Raw genomic sequence first — 23020 nt, 5'->3', positions numbered from 1 at the left:
ATTTAACTGAAGTGTCACAGGGGAAATAGGTAGTGGAAGTCCTAAGGTATTCCTCTGAAAAGAATTACAACTCTTGCACACAGTCCAATTACAACAAAATGCTAATTTATTTGGGCACTATAGAAAGTGACCCAGAAGGAAGACAAAGACTTTTCCTCAAGGGAAGGAGATGGTTTAGAAACATTCTCCTCTGAGAATAGAAGAAAGGTAAAAGTTTTTATAGAGGATAGATGGGGTGACCACCAGACAATTGAAAGTTCCTTTTGGGGGTGGGATGGGAAAAGCTCGAGGAGTGGTGGCCCTGACTTCTGGAATTATCTCTGTCTCCTGGCTTCTCCCCAGATGGTAGTCATGCCTAATTGACTTTTCTGCTATAGAATTTTATCTCCCCTTACTTCCTGTAATCTTGTTGGCTAGTTTAAACTTTAATAGTCCCTTAATTCTGCCATATGTCTTAAGCCCCATGTCATGAAGTATAGAATTGAATCCTTGATCCTTATATTTTGGGGGGGTGTGGGGGAGTAGAGTGGATGGACCTTATATTGTCTAAATTTTTAAAATAGTTCATTCAAAAGCATAATGGGGAAAAATAATATCTAGAGAAAGGGAGAGTAGAAAGATCTGCTTTTGGTGATCTGTGCATTTTTATACATGTCATTAATTTACTTTATTAACTTCTAACTTTAGGTTTTACATCTAGATTCCAGTTTAGTTTTTTTTTTAATTGACTATTTAGATCTCTTTTATATCTCTCATCTAATAATGCACCAGTGCTCCCAAAAAATAATGAAAAGAGGGTTGTTAGGTAGTGAGCTTCCTTAGTCTATGATAAGGAATGAGTGATAACTGGAGTCACTCTGTATTATGCCTTTCTCCTAATATCCTTATAAAATTTACTTTTTTAATTTCACACAAGGCAGGGCTTTAGTTTTTGCACATAAAATCCAAATAGTTCATTTTCCTTATTTGCAAATATTACAGTTTTAGTGCCTGTTGTTCATCCTAGAATTTTGCCTTTATAAAGTAACCCATCTAGGCATATATCTTTTGAAATTTACTCCATTCAACTCAATAAACATTTAGTGTCTTACTTGGTATGAGGCATAGGTATAGATAAGCATATAGAGAGGTTTATATATTTAATATAGTTTGATCTGTGAAGTACAAGAAGTTGGTGATTTGTTTTTGTTTTTGTTTTTTTTGGTGGGACAATGGGGTTTAAGTGACTTGCCCAGGGTCACACAGCTAGTAAGTGTCAAGTGTCTGATTTGAACTCAGGTCCTCCTGAATCCAGGGCCAATACTTTATCCACTGCACCACCTAACTGGCCCCCAAGTTGGTGCTTTCTTATGACTTTGTTGAAGTTGAAAGCCTAGAGTTTCTTGTGGAATATCACTTGGTCTTCCATTGCCAAATCTATCTCTAAATCTTGCTTAGAAACCCCAACTTTTTCTCCTTTGGATTTTTCCATGCTGCTAGCCATCTCTTCAAAACTACCCTCCCCTACCAATACTCATGAATACAATTTCTGGACCAGCCTTGAAGACACTGAAATGAGAAACAAGTCAAATATGCATGCCTGAGTAACATTGCACTCCTCTCAAAAACAAACTTAAAAACAAACAAAACATGACACTTGGCTGGTCACTTAGCTCTTCTCCTACGGAGGTGATAAATGACTTGGGCTTCTTCACAATATTCTGAGGGGAATGCTGAAAGGTTAACTTAATGTTTGTTTGAGTGTAGTCAGAGGGAGGTTTCTCTTAGTTTCACTCCCCTATCTCCTTTTTCTTGTTATGGCTTGAAACTTCAGCATCAGAAGCCCCCCTCCCTTTCTTCACAAACACATACTCCAGAGACTGAGATTTCGTTATATCTTTCCCATTTCTGTGACTGAACCCCTCTGATAACCTTTTCTTTGAACCCTTTTTTCTTTGTCCTGTTTGTCTATGCCCTGGTCAATGGATGTATCATTCATTATATGCCTTAACTTTTTCTGCAAGTGACTTAAAATGCTGTAATTTAGTATTTTTGCTTTTAACATTATTGGCCTGACAGAGATTTATGTTGAAATCTCCAAATTTTATGATGACTGAAACCAACTAGAGTAATTGGTTATTACACAAAGTTTAGATAGACCATGGACAAATTCATGTACCTCTGATGATTTGTATATATTTTAACACTCCTGATTTTAACAAAATTCTAATCTCTGTGAGCAATCTTGAAAAATCTCCCTTTCTTTATTTATAGGTAATGTGCAACTGAACATTCAAGACAAATATCTTACACCAGAGAAGGTAATTTTTAAAAAAATGATATTTTGATGAAAATTTGCACTAAAGTATTTACATTATATGATTTAAAATGTGGATATTTTTGTGGGTGTCTTATGAAATCAATCTTTAACTCTATTAAAGATTTAACATTATGGGAGTTGTAATAATAAGATATATTAAAGCATATTTATATTTAAGAACTATGTTAATTAAATTATACTTTTTACTTGAACAGTTACTTCTATTTTGATGTCTGGGTCAGGGGAAGCAGAGCTTTGGTCCTATGATTTTGTCAGTATAGTATATGCCTAATATGGCAATTCCCAACACTGACACAGATTGTGCACTTTATCTGTGATTTAGGTTCTTAAAGATTTGATCAGGGCAATGAGAGGTGAAGTGATTTGGCTTCTAGCTAGAATGGGGTAGATGCAAGATAGAAATCCAGTTCTCAGGACCATGAAACATTATGTCAGGATCTTGAAACATTATGTCAGGCTGCCTATCCATTCTATCTTAAAGAACTGTGATTTTGTGTGAATCATAAAACTCATTTTGAAAACAATTTTATTGATAAAAAGGAAACCTTTTTTTCCTTTTGATACATTTTAATTATTATCATTGTTTTTATAATACTAACATAAAGAAGGATCATTTTCCCCCATATATAGGAATGGTGTTACTAGATTGAACTTGAGGAGTCATCTAATCCAACTTTCTCATTTTATAAATAAGGGTACTGAAACTGGAAAAAGTTAAGTGATTTTCCCATGCTTACAAAAATAAGTGGCAGAGACATGATTTGAACTGAGATCCTTGATCCTTGTGTCTATATGGGAAGCAGACATATTAAGACTTTTCCTTTAAGAATCTTACCTTAAAATGATAAGTATTATTTATTTAAACCATCAGCAAACATTATCTGTAATAGAGATAACCTAAAAGCCTTCCCAATACAAGCAGGGGTGAAGCAAGGATGCCCATTACCACCTATATTATTTCATATTGTACTAGAAATTTTAGCTATAGCAATAAGAGAAGAAAAAGAAATTAATGGAATTAGAATAATGAGGAAACAAAACTATCACTCTTTGCAGATGATATGATGTTATACATGGAAAATCCTAGAGAATCAGCTAAAAAGCTACTTGAAATTATTAACAACTTTTGCAAATTTGCAGGATACAAAATAAACCCACATAAATCATCAGCATTTCTATATATTACCAATAAAGTTCAGCAACAACAGATAGAAAGAGAAATCCCATTTAAAATAACTGTGGCATATATAAAATACTTGGGAGTCTACCTGCCAAGGCAAACACAGCAACTATATGATCAGAACTATAAAACACTTTTCACAGAAATAAAGTCAAAGCTAAACAATTGGAAAAATATTAATTGCTCATGGGTAGGCAGAGCCAATATAATAAAAATGACGATCCTACATAAGTTAATTTATTTATTTAGTGTTATACAAATCAAACAATCAAAAATACCTTATAGAGCTAAAAATAATAATAACAAAATTTATCTGGAAAAACAAAAGTTCAAGAATATCATGAGAATCAATGAAAAAATATGAAAGAAGGTGGTCTAGCAGTACCAGATCTCAAACTGTATTATAAAGCAGAAATTATCAAAACAATCTGGTGCTGGCTAAGTGATAGAGAGGTAGATCAGTGGAATAGAATAGGTAGAAATTACACTATAGTAAATGACTGTTGTAATCTAGTATATGATAAACCTGAAGATCCAAGCTTTTGGAACAAAAAAATCATTATTTGACACAAAGTGCTGGGAAAACTGGAAAACAGTATGGCAGAAACTATGTATAGACCAACATCTCACACCATATACTAAAATAAGGTCAAAATGGGTACATGATTTAGACATAAAAGAGGATACCATAAGCAAATTAAGAGAGTATGGAATTGTTTATCTGTCAGATTTTTTTTTTTTTTAGTGAGGCAATTGGGGTTAAGTGACTTGCCCAAGGTCACACAGCTAGTAAGTGTTAAGTGTCTGAGGCCAGATTTGAACTCAGGTACTCCTGATTCCAGGGCCGGTGCTCTATCCACTGTGCCACCTAGCTGCCCCTATCTGTCAGATTTTGGGGCAGAGGAAGAATTTAGGACCAAAGAAGATAGAGAGAGTAAAAATAGATAATTTTGATTATATAAAACTAAAAAGTGTGGTATTTAAAATTATATGTGATCACATTATTTCTGTCAAGTTTAGGGAAAATTAGCTGGCGTTTCTAATATATTTGTTACTTATAAATTAGAAGCTTTAGCACCAGTTTTGGGCATTAAGCATTTAATAAAGCATACCAAATATTAGTAAAGAGAGAATACTTGGCTCAGAAAGTTAAGAAACCTATCTACCCTAGAGGAGTGATAAGACCTTAGCCTCGCCTGCTTCTTCCTCCAAGTCCTCCTCCAGCACTAGCCTGTCTAAGAGCCAAGTTGAGAGTGGAAGCTTCCTCTGGGTCTGGAGGGAAGGTGGCCCTTCCATGCCGCTTAAAGCTAATTGTCTAGCATCACCCAAATCCATTGGTTCACTGGACTTGAGGGCACTCCATGAGTAGAACTTGCTGAGGTCAGAGTTTAGAAAACACAACCCCTGAGGGCCAGGCTCTCAGGTAGGTGTGGTTTCAATCAAGTCAATTTTAAGTGATTTAATCAGCAAAGTCAATCCAATCAATCTCAACACTTCCTCTGAGTGGGCACCTCTAGCCATTACAAAACCCACTATTTTCTCATAAAAGCTTTTACACAAACAAAACTAATGTAACCAAGATTACAAGGGAAGCAGAAAAATAGGAAAGAATCTTTGAAAAAAAAATATCTCTGATAAAGGCCTCCTTTCTCAAATATATAGATATAGAGAACTGATTCAAATTTATAAAAATACAAGTCATTCCCCAACTGATAAATGGTCAAAGGAAATGAACAGGCAGTTTTCAGACAAAGAAATCAAAGCTAACTATAATCACATGAAAAATGCTCTAGATTACTATTGATCAGAAAAATGCAAATTAAAAGAACTCTGAGATATCACCTCACACCTATCACAGCAATAAATATAACAAGAATGGAAAATATTGGATGTTGGAGAGGATGTGGGACAGCTGGGATGCTAATCCACTGTTGTCGGAGTTGTGAAAAGATCCAACCATTCTGGAGAGCAATTTTTAACTATGCCCTAATAGCTATAGAACTGTGAATACCCTTGAATCCAGAAATACCACTGTTAGATTTATATCCCAAAGATATCCCCAAAAGGAGAAGAAGACCTTTTTGTACAAAAATATTATTGATAGCAGCTTTTTATTTTGTGGTGGCTAAGAATTGGAAATCAAAGGAATGCCCATCAGTTGGGGAATGGCTAAACAAGCTGTGGTGTATGATGGTGATGGAATATTATTGTTTTATAAGAAATGACAAGAACTGATGTATAGTGAAGTAAGCAGAACCAAGAGAACATTGTGCACAGAGACAGCAATATTGTTTGATGAAGAACTGTGAATGACTTGACCATTGTCAACAATACAATGATCCAAGACAATCCTAAAGGACTATTGATGAAACATACTGTATACATTCAAAGAAAGAACTGATATTGATGGAACAGACTGAAGCATGCTATTTTTTACTTTCATTTTTTTCCTTTTAATCAAGTTTTCTTATACAAAATGACAAATATGGCAGTGTTTTACATAATCATATATTATAGCCCATATCTTATTTCTTACTACCTCAGGGAGGTGGGAGGGAAAGGAGGCAAGGAGAGATAAAAATTGGAACCCCAAACTATAAATAAAAATGTTTATTACATTTTAAAAATGACTTTTCCGTTTAAATAGTTATTTTGTTTTATTTTGATTTTTTTGTTAAAATGTCCATTTTATTTTCCTGGTTATGCAAACAAATCTTCCTTCAATATACATTTTCTACCCTAATAGTCATTGCTAAAATTATTTTATATCATAATTGTGAGTAAACCCAAAGATCAATTTTATATTTTGTTAGAGAAGTATTGAATCTTAAATCTTTCCTGATTATACAAATTTCTATGAATCAAAAGGAACCATTGTGTATTTTTAAAAAGTAAAATGAGGTTATTTGTCTTCATTTTCTTGCATTTGATGCATTCTCACAATATTGGAATACTTTTCATTTTGCTTGTCAATTCTTCCTAGGCCTATGACCCAGTAATAATGAAGAGATTTGTCTCAGGCATAACCAGTTGTGGATAATCATATGGAGTTACAGAAAATAATTTAAAAGGAGGATACTTCAAATTAAAAGATTAATTACCATAATATGAGAAAATTATGTAATAATCTAAATAAAATTTTGCAAAATTTAGCTTTACAAAGCTAAATATTACAGCTTTAACTTAGTATAATATAATTAAATGTATATTATATGTATGTTATATAAATGTCATGTATCTATGGATTTACATGTATATGTATAGGTGTATATGTTTCTTAGTGCTTCCTGAATCTCTCACTATCTCTATCACTATCTGTTTCTGTTTTTCTTCTTTCATCTATATCTGCGTCTGTTTCTCTTTGTCTCTGTCACTCATATGCTCCTGTCTCTTTCCCTCTCTCTCTCCCCTCTCTTTCTTTCTTTGTATTCCTATCTGTGTTTCTGTCACTCCTTCAAAATGAAATTTAACAGTGAATTCATTATTCCATTACAGAAAAGACATAGATAGAACTAAACTCGTATATTGGGAAGGTGGATTCTACCTCTAACTGCTAGTTATGTAAAGCCCCAGAATCCTCAAATTAGATGAGACTAAAGACATGATCTCATCACCTATTCCTTAACAAGAATCTACTCTAAAATCTCCCCATCCACATATCACTTGATGACCTCCCCCAGGGAAGGGGAAGCCACTACCTTCAAGGGCCTTCAATAATACAGTGAGGGCTAGGGTGGGGTGGGAAGTTCCTTCCAAACACTTTTGAGCTTCTTTAATTATAGATAAGATTATTTTTAGACTAAGCAGAATATTCCTCTCTGAATTTTCTATTCATTTCTCCACGTTCTCCTCTCTGTGGTCAAGAAGACTGAATAGGATTCATATTTGATATGGGAACGTAACACATACAGATTCATAGCCAGCTATCTTTTTCCCTTAGCTCTTTTCTTCTCTTCTCTAGCACTGATGTCCACAGTTCCCTCTGCTGATTCTTATACAACATGGGTTTCATGCCCTTCCCTATCACTGACCTTCTCCCTTAGACATTCTCCCTTTCATCCATTTTCATTCTAGCTTTAAACCGAATAGTGTCAATTTTGTTTGACCAGGACAGAGGATGAAAGAGAGATCACATTCCTTGACAGTATGCCTAAGATGATGTTATTATTTTGGGCTGCCATGTTATTCATGGACTAATATGTATTCATGTATGTACTTTGTGGAAACCCTCAGGTATCTTACACTTGAAATTAATTCTAGGTTTTGTCCCCCCCATGCTGTGTTTATGTAATTGAATTGTTTTGGCCCCATGCAAAGGACTCTTTATTGAGGCCTCTTTACATTGATCTTATTAGATTTGGCTTAGAATATTTAACCTGTCAAAATTCTTTTCATCTTGGATTGGTTTTTATATGTTAGCCAGTTCTCTATAATTAGTATCATTAGTGAATCTGTGATAAACATTCATTTTGCCTTTACCCGAGTCATGGTTAAAAATGATCAAATGGTACAGTTGTTCACTCGTGCCTGACTCTTTATGACTCCATATGGAGTTTTCTTGGCAAAAATACTGAAATAGTTTGACATTTCCTTCTCCAGTAGATTAAGGCAAATAGAGATTAAGTAATTTGTCCAGAGTCACACAAGTAGTAAGTGTTTGAGGCTAGATTTGAACTCAGGTCTTCCTGACTCCAGGCCCATCACTCTATTCACTAAGCCATCTGATATCCTCTCAAATTCTATACTGCCAAGGGCAAATCCCTGTGGTACTCTGCTAAAGAAACTTTTCTGGGTCTCAGTTTTCTCATCTATCTATTAAGAGTGTCATAAAGTGAACTTATAAGGTCTACTTCAACTCTACAATTATGTAATTCTATCCTTCATAAAAAGGAAATATTGAGAACCATGAAGCTGGTGATGGTCAGATTATTTCTATAATTCCTTCTGGGGAATGTCAGTCAATTATTACCAATAATGTAGGTCCTGTCCTAGATGCTAATGAAATTGGAGGAGTAAACTGGAGGTAGGGGAGATTTCTTGAGCAGATTGAATCTGCATATCTATCTTCAAATATATCATGAGGACAGCTCATAAGAGGGCTGTTTTCTCCCTTTCTCACACTCTCTTGCTACCTGGGGCATAAAGAATCAGTGGATAAATCATCTTGAAGATCAAGGAGAAATGCCTTATAAATACCTTTTCTCAAGGTTGTTTTACTTGATTTTCTGTATTTGTGAAGGTTACAGATGGAAAGGCATTAAAATATTTATTTTTTGATTATTTCCTTTTCTAGATTTGAATAATTGAATTATTATTCCTGAGCTGCTTAGATAAAACTGTGCTATCTAGAATTCTAATTTTAGTTTCTTTTTGGTTTGGAATTAAGTGAGAATTAAACAAAATGAATTATTTTAAGATAATAAGACCTGATGGAATTTACTCTTCTCTAAAACTACAAGTTAGATTTTTTCAGTTTCTGTTTATAGTCTGTGGTCAGATTTTCATCAGAGACATGTCAATTTCCTGTTGTCTTGAAAAATGACTGGAAAAAGGAGACCGATCTATAATTCTCACCTGATTTATTTATATAATGGGTCTTCTCTCAGTAACTTGCTTGTGCCCCCATAGCTTCTATTTTTATATTCATCATTTTTACACACATAAAAAGTTTACATTGGTGTTTTAGAGAAAAATAAATCCATAAATCTGGATGATTTGTATAAGCATAATTATGATCATAAAAGCTTACCAAGACACATGCTCAATTAAAGGAAAAAGAAATGGGGGGAGGGGGAGGGACTAACAATGACCAGCCATGATTAAGATTACTAGATTGTAGAAGATAGGTTATTTTAACATATGTAAATCAAATGTGAATAAATATCCATTACATTTCATGCTCTTTCCTTTGGAATATTTTCCCCAGATTTTATGAGACAAATCACAGGCATTATGGTTGGAAATCAATTTCATTGTTTTCTTAGCAATCGCTATATAACTGTTGAATATTTTCAGTACATTTTAATGAGTAATGAAGTACATGCTTGATTATATGCCATTAGTAAAATATCTTTTTATGGCAAGGATTCTTTTCAGTTCTATCTTCAGAATGGCAGTAGTAAGTAATGAGTTGTCTTAATTTTAGGGTTTTTTATTTTTCTTTTTTTCCACAAAAATCTAAATAAGTAAATGTTTTTTAAAGGGAAATATTTTTAAATAAACAATTAGAATAATGTACAGTCTTTTATGTTACTTGTAGAGAACATTACAGAATATAAATAAATATTTAGGTAAACTTTTTGGATTCCAAGACCAGTATAATTCTAATCAGAAATATGGTACAAAAAAAAAAAGAAAAAGAAAAGAAAAAAGAAATATGGTAATTGCTATATATGTATTCTTATAGATAAGCTTTACTTTAAATGCCTGTTTTTTTTTCCCTTTCTTTTACTTATCTTACTTAAAAGTAGCTCATTCTAACAGTGGAGTCAAAAACTTTCACATTTTTGATAAGTTGATTCTATCTAATTGTTAAGATGTTAACTATTTAGACCTGACTGTTCATTTATTTATTTTTACCAAATCTGTTCTTCTTATCAAACCAATTCTTCTAAGATAGTATTGGGGTTTTATTTAAATGCAGCAATCTTTTTAAAAATAGATTTGATTGATCTCATTTCTAGTATTTAGCATAGCACCTGGCATATAGTAAGTAGGCACTTAACAAATGTTGATTGATCAAATATTAAAATATTTCTCACTAATATTTTCCAAATATTTCAAAATAAAGAGAATGTTTTTTCTTAATGTTATTTAAATGATGTTTTGCAAAAAAAAAATCAGAACTTTTTTTTTTTTGTAAAAGCATACTTTTAAGAAAATTTCATTGGGTCATTATCTATCTCTATGTGTTATTCTCAGATCACCTTTTCTCCAATGACCTCTCCATGTTTTACATTCTTAACAGAATAGCAATGTTGTACTTATCAAGCTGGAACTTCCCTTTATGGTCAGCCAAGCTTGCAGAAATTTGAATTCTTTTTCCTTTCAATAAGTCATAAGGGTTAAGGTGCAGTTACTGCTAGAGAATAATTTTGGTACAAGAAGCAGGGGGGGGGCGTGAGGGGGATAACTAGCTGTATACTTTATTCAAATCCACATTTTGAACACCAGCCCTGGATTCAGGAGGACCCGAGTTCAAATCTGGCCTCAGACATTTGACACTTACTAGCTGTGTGACCCTGGGCAAGTCACTTAACCCCCATTGTCCTGCAAAAAAATTAAATTTTTTTTTTAAATCCACATTTTTGTTGGTGTCTTTTTTTATTGCTTCTTGGCCATTTCTGAAGGTAAAATCCTTCCACATACCGACTTAAATTCTCCCTTATAATAAAGAAAACCAGGTAACCAAAACACCCAAAGAAGTAACTAATAACAGTGATAATAATGGCGGTCAACACTTATATAGCACTTACTATGTGGCAGGCACTGTGCTAATTGCTTTATAATTATAATCTCATTTGATATTCACAACAACCATTGGAGATAAGTGGTATTATTATCCTCACTTTGTAGAGGAGAAACTGAGGCAAACAGAGTCCAAAAGATAAAACTTGCAGTGTCAGAGATTAATGGGATATGAAAATATAGAACATTCAGTATCATAGCTTTAGGGGACTGTAGAATGGAGGGAAAAATAAGTGTTGCAGCTAAAATGGTCCTTAGAACATGTAGTATCATAGCTGGAATGGGCCCTAGAACATAGAATATTTATTGTTGTAGCTGGAAGGGACCTCAGAGGGGGAGTGGGGTGGGACTGAAGGTAATTAGCATTTTATAGTGCCTACTATGTGCCAGGCTCTCTGCTAAGTGCTTTACAATTATGATCTCATTTGATCCTCAGAGGTAGGTGGTATTATTTTTTTTAATTTAAAAAAAATTTTGGAGGGGCAATGAGGGTTAAGTTACTTGCCCAGGGTCACACAGCTAGGAAGTGTTAAGTGTGTGAGGGTAGATTTGAAATCAGGTCCTCCTGAATCCAGAGCCGATGCTTTATCCACTGGGCAACCTAGCTGCCTGTAGGTGGTATTATTATCCCCATTTTATGGATGTTCTAGGAAACTGGGACAAACAGAATTTAAGTGACTTGCTCAGAATGACACTACTACAGGGTATCTAAGGTTGAATTTGAACTCAGATGTTCCTGACTCCAGACCTGGCACTCTATACACTATGTCACTCATATGCTCCATAGGAAAAAATATACAACATTTCACCCTAGTACTTAATACTCCACTACTCAAATCCAAAGGAGAGTGGTTTTTCATCTTCTGTTCACCAGGACTAATATTCATTTTCTGGACATTTTTCATTTTCATTTAGCTCTTCTTATATAACTTTACACTGGCTGATAAAAATTTTTGCATATTTCTCAGAATATTTCACAGCCTCAGTTTCTCACTGAACAATAATATTCTATTCAATTCAATGCCTGTTTTCCAGCCAATCATTTGTTGGTACAATGCTCATTTTGTTTCTAGTTCTTTGCTATTGCAAAGACTGTTGCTGTGAATATGTTGAACTTTTTTTTAACTTTAATTTCTTTCTTAATGTCTTTGATTCAACTTCTGTCTTTGACTTCTATCTTTTCTTCTTTGGCAGAGTATTTGGTTAGTACTGAATCTTTGGCTCAGATATATAGATAGTTTAGTCACATTTCCTGAATAATTCCAAACTGATATCTGGAGTTGTTATTGTTGATGTTCACACATTTTTTCACTTGTGACTAACACTTCTTTATGACCCTGTCATAAGATTTTTTGTTTTTTTCTTTTGTTTTGTTTTGATTTTTGTTTTTGTTTTTAGCTAAGACCCTGGAGTGGCTTACTATTTCCTTTCCCATTTCATTTTTTTTTTTTTTTTTTAGTGAGGCTACTGGGGTTAAGTGGCTTGCTCAGGATGACACAGCTAGTTAGTGTTAAGTGTCTGAGGCCGGATTTGAACTCAGGTCCTCCTGACTCCAGGGCCAGTGTTCTATCTACTGTGCCACCTAGCTGCTCCTTCCCCATCTCATTTTAAAGATGAGGAATTGAGGGGGAAAGGGTTAAATGACATGCACAGGATCACACAGCTAGGAAGTATCTGAGGCCAGATTTGAACTCACAAAGATGAGTCTTCTTGACTTCAGTCCTGGTGCTCAATCCACTGTTGTCACCTGGTATACCTACACTGGTATCTGGAGTATCTGGACCAATTGGTAACTTTAACATTCATGTCTCAATGGACCTATTTGCCCACATTCCCTTCACCATTGTCTGTTTCCATTTTGCCCTCTTTTTTTTCCTATTTGTTGAATGTAAAGTAAACCTCCGAACTGTTTTAATTTGCATTTCAATAACAATCAACAATTTGGAGCATCTCTTCAAATGGTTAAGTATCAGTTACTATTCTTTTTTTGTTTTTTTGGTGAGACAATTGAGGTTAAGTGACTTGTCCAGGGTCACACAGCTACTGAGTGTCAAGGATCTGAGGATGGATTTGAACTCAGATCCTCCTGAATCCAGGGTCGGTGCCTTATGGACTGCACCACCTAGCATTACTATTACTATTATATATTACTATTCTTTTGAAAACTTGTCATATCCTTTGCTAATTTGTCTACTGGAGCATAGATTTTGGTGCTATCTATTTGTCCTGATCAATCCCTTGCATTTCTTGGACATCAAACTTTTATCAGGATAGTTCTTTGTATTTCCTTCTGGGAGGGGCCACATATCTATTACATATAAGTGGGAAAGTGGGACTTGAAACCTGACCTTCCAGATCCCATTCTGCTAGACTGCATGTCATGAAGATTACTTAATTGATTAAATCCATATAGGAATATTACTTTTTTTATTGCTTTTGTTTTTTGTTTTTTTTTGCAGGACAATGAGGGCTAAGTGACTTGCCCAGGGTCACACAGCTAGTAAGTGTCAAGTGTCTGAGGCTGGATTTGAACTCAGGTCCTTTTGATTCCAGGACTGGTGCTTTATCCAGTGCACCACCTAGCTGCCCCCAGAATATTACTTTTAAAAAAATGATAGTTTTTGTTTGGACACAACATAAACTTCTTTTTTTTTTTTTTTTTTTTTAGTGAGGCAATTGGGGTTAAGTGACTTGCCCAGGGTCACACAGCTAGTAAGTGTTAAGTGTCTGAGGCCGGATTTGAACTCAGGTACTCCTGACTCCAGGGCTGGTGCTCTATCTACTGCGCCATCTAGCTGCCCCCCAACATGAACTTCTTAACAACTTTTCAAATCCTTCCCTAGCCCAAATATTTTCCTATTTTCCCTGAAGAAAGGCTGCAAATTTTTCTATAGAGTGCTGGACTCAAAGTCACAAATTCCAAGTTAAAATTCTGCCTCCAACACTCACTATCTATCTGACTGTGAGCTCTCATCTGTAAATGGTACTAATGATCATACCTTTACAAGCTACCTTACAGGATTGTTTTAAGTCTAGTCAGATAGTTTATGTAAACTGCGTGCAATACTTATACATTGTGTAAATATCAACAATAATTAAAGAGCCTATCCTTTTTTTTTTTCTTGGTGGGGCAATGAGTATTAAGTGACTTGCCCAGGGTCACACAGGTAGTAAGTGTCAAGTGTCTGAGGCTGGATATGAACTCAGATCCTCCCGAATCCAGGGCTGTGCCACCTACCTGCCCCCTTTTTTTTTATTTTGTTTTGAGTCTATCCATTCTTTTTTTTTTTTTTTTAAGTGAGGCAATTGGGGTTAAGTGACTTGCTCAGGGTCACACACCTAGTATGTGTTAAGTGTCTGAGGCCAGATTTGAACTCAGGTACTCCTGAATCCAGGGCCTGTGCTCTATCCACTGCGCCATCTAGCTGCCCCAAGTCTATCCATTCTTAAGAAAGAGGAGGAATATGTTCTTTTACTTTGCCTTTCTAGAGTAAACATTAGCCAATGTAATTAACTGGATATTTGATGCCTATTCATGCTGACTTTACATGATCATTCTTGTGGCTCTGATTTTCTCTCTCTGCAACATTTCATATAAGTCTTCCCATGTTTCCTTAACTTTTTTTTTATGTTCATCCATCCTTATTGCACAATAATATTTAATGAGTTTTATGTATTATAATTTGTTCAGTTACTATGGGTATATTACCTTGCCCAACAGGTAGTATGCTCATTAAACTTATTACCTCATTACCCTAATGGAATCTTATTGGAAACAGGTATTATTTTTTTTTACAATATTTTCATTTATACTGTAAGGGACTGTATAATTTCATGAACGAGAGGTCCATCTTCAGTTATTGAGGGGGGATACTCTTGAGGATAAATCCTTTGAACAATAACATGGAACTTAATCAATCATTCCATTGTCTTAATATTACAATATGTATGTTCTTGTTTGATGTTGCTTTTGTGAGAATTGGGAATGAATCAATTAAAACACATTTATCAGTCACCTACAATATTCCAGACACTGAGGATATAAGGAGAAAAACAGAAGCATCCCTGTCTTCAAGGTATTTATATTTTTTCAGAGAATACAATCTGTACAAAGTGACTTTGGACAAGTAACTTATCTTTACTGCATCTCATTTTTCACATGTTTAAAAGGATGGGGATTAGATTAGATGGCATCTGAAAAATAGTGTGTCCAGGGTCATACATGTGTCAGAGGTAGGATGCCAGCCCAGTCCTTCCAGATTCCTCCCCTCTGCTATGCTTTGGGGTATTGTTCTTTAGACTGGATGAAAATGATAATGGTGGGAATATGGATTGTCTCTGAAGGTCATTTGTGTTATTATGACATGATAGTAAAGCTTCCCAGTGTATAACATTTTATGATATGGTTCCTTATGACTTTTTATCAATTTCAAACCCCTTTAAGAAGTATATCCACCCAAGCATGTCAAGGAAAGTGGTTATGGAAATCTAATCCTTTGTGTTTTTCCCCTTCATTCCAAGTACAGGTTCTAGCCCTAACACACCATTTAAATGGAAACAATAGAAATAGATGCACTTGCTATTCCCTCTGGGGAAACAACTGTACCACAAAAGAAATGAGAGGAAAATAAAGAAAATCCTAGTAGTGATCTAATTTAATTAATTGAGCCTCATTGGCTCTTATGTCATGAAAAATTACATACCTTTCAGCTACCTGTAACCAAGTATTCTATCATTAATCACAAACTATCTAAATACATTGTTTTTTAATACTTCTTTATGAATCCATGTTGTGATATGGTGGTCCTTTTAGCCACTTTTCTTTTATTTCTGCCCCCAAAACTCATTCTGGAGGTGATTGTTGTTATTGTTGGTAGCAGCTTGGTTCTAAGAGAGGACTGTTCTCATATGCTGTGCTTTCCTCCAATGCCATGTTTTTGTTTTTTAAATCACACTGTCCTTTTCAGTTTCCACTTCACCTAGCAATACAGAGTTCACTCTTATCCCCTGCTTTTCTTTACTATTTTTATTTTTTTTCTTTTGCTTGACCTATAATCATGTTATCACTTTGTTAAGGTGGATCTAAATGAATGGTCCCTTTACATTATCTTCTTAGGTTTGTGGATGTGTCTTCATCTGGAAGGTGAGGGCATTGCATCAGATGATTTGTAAGAGCTTTTACAGGTATAAAATGTGATTAGTCTTTTGAATAATGTATCTGTTCCCAGTAATTTGTAGATTTCATAAGAAATAATACTCAACATTTTGGCCCTTTCTTTTAATACACTGGACAAAGTGGAAGGAGCTATCTGTGACAAGCACTGTCACTTTGATGTTACTGCATGAAAAGCACAATGAGCAAAGGGTCAAGGTTACTAAAGATCAATTGAATGCAAGCCTCTTGAGGGCAGCAACAATGTTATTGATGTCTTTAAATCCATGGCATTGTCTTCTGTGTCTATTCATACCTAACTCATGAGGCAGGACAGTGCAATGTAAATAAAGCATGGTGGACTGAGAGTCAGGGGAAGTGGATTCCATGGTGCTACATACTATTTGGGTGACTATTGTGGATTCACTCAACCCTGCCTGAAACACCATGTCATCATAGAGGAAATGAAAATGTTTCAGTTGAATGATGAGGTTGGAAGTCCTGAGAGAGTAGAGAAAAAGTGAGGAAGGAATGGAGAAATGCCAATTATAGACAGTTTTTTTTTTCCAAATACTTTCGGAATGAAGGTAAGAAAAAGTTTATGCTAAGAGCTATGATATCTGGCAGAGATGCATGAATTGAAAGAGTTGTTTTATTTTGCTTTATTTTTTCATGTTGGAAGAGATATGGACATGCTTGTTGACAGTATGGAATCATTTAGTATATAGAGAGAAATTAAAGAAAAATGAGAAAGTGGGGATAATGGAGAGAGGCAGAGAACAGGTTTTGAACAACGGCAGCTAAGGGTTCATAATCACATGGATAGGGATGTCATGTTGGGTTAGAAGTATGATAATCATTGAGTAGTGAATACGGATTCGGCCTTAGGGTGCTAACTTGTTAAGTGACTTGCCCATTTTCTCATAACCTGTAAATGTCACAAGTAGGATTTGAACTCTTGATCTATCAGACTCCAAGCTCAGTACTCTATCCACTATGACATGCCATCTCTCATCTGGAGATGTTCTTTAGACAAAGTGAAAAAGGCAGTGAGAATATGAGGTCCATTTTGAGGGCCATTTATTTTATTTTTTAAGTCTTTTTTTATTCTGAACTTAAGTACCAAAAAGGACATTTTAATCCGGCAGAACATGAATAAAGGATTTCAAAAAGTATTAAATATTTTATGTGCTAGGCACTGACTTCATAAATGCAAAAGAACAATAGGGATATCTACTTGCAAGGAGCTTATATACTAATTGGGGGAAGACCACATAATGGGGGTGGAGCAGGATGAGCGGGTGTACTGAGAAGGTGGAGCAAGGGTGTAACAAAATAATACCCCCCCACCCCTGCCAATGAATAACATTTTGTGACAGGATGCATTATGAGATTTTATCAGTTTCAAATTGCTATAGCAATATAGGGATAAGGAAAGCAGATATGGGAAGATAACCTTTTCCCCCTTTTGTGCAATACATATATTTAACCATAACCTTTTTTGTACTCAGGTATCCATTTGGGAACTGGGACAGGTATTGTTACTACCATTATATAGGTGAGGAAATTGAGGCAGATAAACTTTAAGTGATTTTTTTAAAGAGTTTAGGGATGAAATCTAAGTCTTTAAAGAAGAGTGCCCAAGTTTTGAGTCTGGAGAATCTATTAGATGTACTATCCTCCAGATATATTCCTTAGTAGCATTCGTTCTGTGGATGATTTAAGAGAGTGTGTATACATGACTGTTTGCCTTGCTATCATATACAATTGTTTTAATAACCACATCTTGGTGTAAGGACAACCACCATACTTGGGTTCAACTGCTTTCAACACTGATACGATTTTGAATATTTAAAGGAAGAAAAAAACACCCATATTAAATCATCAAATGCCACCACATATTTATGGAATCAGATGAAATCCAATTTCTACATTAGAGTCAATCTACTTTTCTCCACTTGGTTGATGTTGGAAGGAAAGATTACTGTACTTCTCTCAGAAGGTTAAGCTGTCATCAGGTTAAATATGGACCTCAAATAATGCTGCCAAAGCTGCTGTCTCATAGAATCGATGATAATAATGAATGATGATAGTTTTAAAATCAGTTTTGCAGTGGAAATGTCTATTTCTTCTGCTTTGGCTGATGTGGTCTTCTGGATTTGAGGGGAGGCCTTGTCACATTAGGTATCTCTGTTTATGAAAAAGGGAATTTTAAAGTTCTCTGTCCTCTATGATAAAATGGTACTAAAACTGAGCTATAGGGTAAACTCTTAGAAGTTGCTGTACACATTACACGAGTGACAGCACTTATCTTGGACTCTAAAGAGTCATCCCAGAGTGAATTGCTTTTCAGTGACAAACAGCAAGTGATGTCTGTTTCTTAGCTGGTGAAGAAAAGTGGCATTCAAAATTATATGTGTGTGTGCATATATACTCATTGCTTTGATAGATAAAATGATTCTTAAAGTGAATAATAAATAGTGGATCTTAGCAGAGAGGAGGGCCTACTCACAGATGGACCACCTTCATTCATCTCTTTTGTTGCATTAGCAATCACCCCTCTGTTTACAATGTCACCAGTGGAGATCATTCTCTCCCTTCCATTGCATTTTGTTAACTCTAGGAACCTGAGCAGAATGTGATTAAAAAGAATTATTTTCTGAAACAAACACCTCCAACAAAAGAACCCCCAAAGTATTTTTAGAGGCCAATAACATTTGTATCCATTGAGTAAACATGATCAATCAAAGCTCTACAAGTTTATACGGGCTGCTTCCTTAACAAATACGTTTATGCTATGGCAATTCATCATATCGGGAAGTTTAGATGATAAGCTTGAGCACTCTCTTAGGTTAAGGCTGAAAATAGCCAGTTGACAATTCCAAAGAGGGAGGGGAAAGGCTGTTAAATTGGCAGAATAAATGTGGATTCTCTTGACAAGAGCAAAGAACATCTTACAACCTGTTTCTATGTGTTGGCTTGGTGCAGCTCTTCCCTGTGAAAGCTTGCAGAAGTTTTGGAGATGCTTTTGTGGTAATGTGGCCATTAGGTCATCCTTAGGAGTTGGGAAAATACATAGTGTGGGACTTTTCCCTCAGCCACACAGAATGTTGAGTGAATGTTCTAATGGGGGTGAAAGTGGTGTCAGCTGAAAGCAAACACATCCACTGTCTGAGATAAACTTGTTTTTATTAAATGAAAAAGGGGAAAGAGAGTCTTAAATAACAAAGATATAGTTGGCTGCTGTCAGGGGCCCTATTTAGAGGGAATGATGAACTGTTCCACAAGGGGAGGGAATACTTGTGAAAAATGAAAAATGGAGTCACTGAAAGCTAGCATGTGGCATCAGACATAAAGGGCACTGCACAAGCAAGGACTAGTACAATCAAAAAGATTAAAATCACTTTCTGACCTGTGAAATCAGATATTACATCAATCATAGACTATCTGCAGAATTGCAGAACTTTTTCCTTTTTCTTTTTTTTTTTTTCATAGGGAAGTTAGGACTTGTGAAAGAAGAGAGATTGACAGATGTTAGAAGGCAAATTCTTCCTTTTATTAAATATGTAGGGCAGAAAGAACATGAACAATACACACTGTAACACAATGGGCCATTAATTGAGAAAGAGAAGGGGAAATGAAGTGAAGCAAAGCTCTGTTATAGCAGAGATTGGACAAAGGTAAAATGAGGGTGAGTTAAGAGGTTTGGGGCAAACATGAGAATAAAATTCATCCATGAGCAGAACTTGATGAAACATAATAATCGTTTCCTAGAAAGGAATGAATTCAAAAAGAACGGAGTTCCAAACGCTCTACCACATTTTTCTTTCACCCACCAAAGATCACATCAGCCCTATCTCAGATTCAGTTGTTATAGTGAAGACTTTGAAAGAGTTGTCAGTGCCTTCTATCATAGTAACCCATGGAACTTAGAATCGCAGGTACTGGATTTAGAGTTGGAAAGAATGAAATGATCTCAGACAACAATTAGTTCAACCCCCAAAGTTTCCAGATTAGGAAGTTCAGGATCAAAGAGCTTTAGTTAGTTTCCTCAGATACCACAGATATTCAGTAGAAGAGCAAGGATTTGAATCAAGGGCAGTGAGGTGGTACAGTAGTAAGAGTGCCAGGCCTGAAGTCAGAAAAACTCCTCTTCCTGAGTTCAAATCTGGTCTCAGACAATTTACTAGCTGTGTGACCCTAAGTAAGTCCAGTGACCCTGTTTGCCTCAGTTTCCCCATCTGTAAAATAAGCAAGAGAAGGAAATGGCAAACAACTTCAGTATCCCCGTAAAGAAAACCTCCAAAGGAATCATGAAGAGTTAGAAATGACTGAGAAAGCAACTAAATAACAATAAAAATATCCTCCAATGTTAAATATTATGCTCTTTCCATTCTAATACTCTTTTCCTTTCATATATCTCATGATATTACGAGAAAATAATGATTAATAATGAATTTCTTGGGGAGATGCAGAGATCAGTGTCAGTCCCTTCTCTCCACACCCCCTTCCCTCCTCCTCCACTCCAGCACTCTAGCAGAGTTAATTTATGGGATAAAACCACACCTAGAATACTAGACTTGCCCTTCAGGGATGGTCTATTGCATGCTTCCCCATTAGGTCATCCAGTAGAGTTCATTTTAATTTGGACCACCCTCAGGTCATGTCAACCAATGAAATTGAATGATGTTAAACAATTAACTTTGATCAATGTATAATGACCTGCCTCTGTCAAAAGAGGATAAAACCCTTGACCAGTGAGGCTTCCTGTCTCTTGGCTCCTTGGAGGTCCAAGGAGCTCCCTTGGTTCAGAATGCTGTTGCTTGGTGAGTGCTCTTCCTCTTAGGGCAGTGTAGTTTTTGTAGGGCTTCTGAACTCTCCTTGAGACCATGTGCTGTTTCTGAAAAACAAAATGAGTCTGGGGCTTTGCTCTTGCTTGTGCTAACTGCCATGCAGTCAATGCTTTACTGGTGTATATATAATATTAATGAATAATAAATGTTTTATATATTAATGACAACAGGCATTATAATAGTCATTAATATATAAATAGCAATCATTTTAGAAATCACAGTTTAGCCATAATACTTTTAAAAAACACAATATTGATCAGAGGATTTCCCCATAGCCTAGAAGGATCAATGATGTTTATGTAAGGTAGATCTAATTCTTTTTTTTTTTTTTTTTTTGCAGGGCAATGGGGTTCAGTGACTTGCCCAGCTAGTAAGTGTCAAGTGTTTGAGGCCGGATTTGAACTCAGGTCCTCCTGAATCCAGAGCCGGTGCTTTATCCACTGCACCACCCAGCTGCCCCTAGATCTAATTCTAATGAAAGGTCCTGTGGCATTTAGGGGCTACTGTATGGTATATCAGTAACTCACAGTGGACTGAATCACCAGCCAGGGTCCAGAGGTCTTCTTTGGCCTTTTTTTTGATGTATGATTTTCCTGTCATAATTAAACAATTAAATTGAACAATTAAAATTGATAACTAATCAAAGAGTTTAAAAAATATATTGTTCTGGGGCAGCTAGGTGGTGCAGTAGATAAAGCACCAGCCCTGGAGTCAGGAGGACCTCAGTTCAAATCCAACCTCAGACACTTTATACTTACTAGCTGTGTGACCCTGGGCAAGTCACTTAACTTTATCTCTCTCTCTCTCTCTCTCTCTCTCTCTCTCTCTCTCTCTCTCTCTCTCTCTCTCTCTCTCTCTCACACACACACACACACACACACACACACACACACACACACACACACACACACTCTTTCCACCTTCAAGATATGATACTAACTAGCATCCAGAATACAGACCCTATATTTTGAACTATCTCTGCTTTAACAAATGCCCAAAGATTATCAACCCCCACCAGTCATACCTTCAGAATATTTGTTTTTTCTTCTCGAATGAACATTTATCAGCAACCAGACCCAGCTGCAAATGTACAGGGAACAATTTTCCTCAGTTTTGAAAGGACTTCAGGATGGAGCCTGGCTGGCCAATTTTAATGTCAGAACCCAACTTGGTGGTGAAGATTTGAAAGCTAGAGCCCTTCGCTGGCTGAAGGAATGACTGGCCAATTATAAATGTTGAACAATATAATAATTCTCTCTGGCTTTTGCGGGAAAGCCATCTTGTAGACAGTGCCATTGCAGTGGTTGTTTAGTAAAAAGGAATGAAGAGTTGAAGACTGAAGTGTCAGGTTTTTGAAAGACAGGTCCCATAATCCTCTGCCTAAAATTGCCATACCATAATAAGGCCACTCCATCATCAGGCTCTTGTGTTGTTAAATTTTTAAGTTAGTTTGGAAGAATCTGAAAAATTCAACCTAGAAATTTTAAAGTTATTTTTTAAAATTCATATCCTCATATTATCTAGGAAGTCTGCCAGAGATTTTAGAGTGATGGCTAGATTTGTAAAACTATACTATTGTTAGGTTTTCAGCAACTATTTTTTTCCAAATTTTTCCCAATATTTTCCCCTAATAAATTGCCTCAGAAATATTTTGGTCACTCCTATAAGTAGTAGCTGTCTTGGCAGAACAATACACAAACATATACACACAAACACACACACATATATGTCTATGTGTGCATGTATGTATGTGTGTGTATATATATGTATATATATTATATATATATAAAATATGAATTAAAACAAGCATTTCCAGAACAATAAAAAGATGATTATACATGAAACTCCCAATGTGCTAAACTCAACTTGCTATCCCTTTCAAATATTATATACATATATGTGTGTGTACATATGTATACATATATAAATACATATACATATATGTGTATATACTTGTGTATATGTATACATGCATATTTGTATACACATATATACTGTTAACCTGGAAATTAAGGAAACAATCACTATAGGAAAAATACGGTCTTTAA

At 35.5% G+C, this 23020-nt stretch overlaps 1 protein-coding gene across 3 annotated transcripts in view; it reads left to right on the top strand.

The window, feature by feature from the left end:
• The window catches only part of CNTN4 (contactin 4), a 1173040-nt gene that overhangs the window by 177975 nt on the left and 972045 nt on the right, over nucleotides 1–23020 (top strand). For all 3 annotated transcript variants that reach the window (XM_043978091.1, XM_043978085.1, XM_043978087.1), the window contains exon 2: nucleotides 2254–2300. The gene's annotated coding sequence lies outside the window, so the exon portion shown is untranslated. The remainder of the gene's footprint in view (nucleotides 1–2253; nucleotides 2301–23020) is intronic.

The sequence above is a fragment of the Dromiciops gliroides genome, chromosome 1 (assembly GCF_019393635.1).
Source record: "Dromiciops gliroides isolate mDroGli1 chromosome 1, mDroGli1.pri, whole genome shotgun sequence".
NCBI classification, from domain to species: domain Eukaryota; kingdom Metazoa; phylum Chordata; class Mammalia; order Microbiotheria; family Microbiotheriidae; genus Dromiciops; species Dromiciops gliroides.
Note: the sequence above shows the minus strand (reverse complement) of the source record. Positions and strands in the feature narration are given on the sequence as shown.